Here is a 1,224-nt window from a genome sequence, read left to right as displayed (position 1 = left end):
CGTAGTGATACTGCCTCGGAAACCCAAGGAGGGGTCGCTATGAGTCGGGGCCGACTCGACGGCACATAACAACAACAACAACAACATACCAGTAATCACGAAGATGGCATAGGACCAGGCAACATTTCATTCTGTTATACATAAGGTCAACACAAGTTAGAGCTGACTCAATGGCAACTAACAACAAAAATAAAATACCCTTCCGTAGGGTTGTCTGAGGACCATAATGGGCCTCTATCTAATACTAGGATGGCTGTGATCCCTTCTTCGTCCAGATTACAAAGGCCCATGCCACTGGGGAAAATGTCAGCATAGGTCTTTCTCATGGCCATATTGAGTTCTTCTGACTATCTCCATAGGCAAGGCATAGAAGGCTATCTTCAATCTTATATTGGCCATAATGAAATTAGAGACAAGGGGAGGGCTACTCAAACTCATAGGGTGTCCAGACAGCTCTCTAATTCATACACGTTTAAATACAGGGTAAAGGGAGATCTCCTACTAGCTTATGTGTCTGGTAAGATCCAGAAGATGCCCTCACTTGAACCTGCACAAATTGGGAAAGGAGCTGGATCACACCATTCACATGACTGCTATCAATCAACCACTTCCCAAAAAAGGACAAGACTTCATACTGCTATAAGGCAAATACTTATGGCCCCAAAAAACCTGTCAAATTACAAAAACAATCAAGACCACTAGTTACATACCTAACTATGCTCCTGCACTGCTCCTGGCATGCACATATGCACATGTTCCAAAAATGATACAAGTAATAGTTCCATAGCCCATACTAGTAATTCTGGGAGATAAAGGAGAAATCATGTTTGGTAAGTGACCAGGGCTCCATATGTGCAGAGATCCCAAAGTGCATGCAGGAGCTCTCCCTACTTCTAATATCCTGCTTCTCTAGCCAAACGTAGGGATGAAGTTGGAGGATCACAAGAATGAGCAGCAACACCCTGCTCTACTATTACTCAGCACGTGTAACGATCCTGATTCAAACTCCATGGCCCGGGTCTAACGACATGGTAGGAAAGCAAAGGTCTGTTACATAAGCTCTGCAGGGCCTGCTCAGGTGTCCCACCCCACCTCACCAACCAGCCCCCAACTCTTGACCCACTGTCCTCCAGTCGATTCCCACTCATAGCGACCCTATAAAAAAATAAAAGAACTGCCCCCATAGTGTTTCCAAGACATAAATCTTTGTGCAAGCAGACTGCC

General features: G+C 45.1%; 1 protein-coding gene across 1 annotated transcript in view; it reads right to left on the bottom strand.

Moving 5' to 3' along the window:
- Window positions 1-1,224, bottom strand: part of PGK1 (phosphoglycerate kinase 1) — a 27,415-nt gene that overhangs the window by 25,253 nt on the left and 938 nt on the right. The window lies entirely within an intron of this gene.

This window comes from Orycteropus afer, unplaced genomic scaffold (assembly GCF_000298275.1).
Source record: "Orycteropus afer afer isolate SDZICR_OR568_19922 unplaced genomic scaffold, OryAfe1.0 scaffold00930, whole genome shotgun sequence".
NCBI lineage: Eukaryota > Metazoa > Chordata > Mammalia > Tubulidentata > Orycteropodidae > Orycteropus > Orycteropus afer.
The sequence above is the reverse complement of the archived record's forward strand: the minus strand, read 5'-3'. Positions and strand labels throughout refer to the sequence as shown.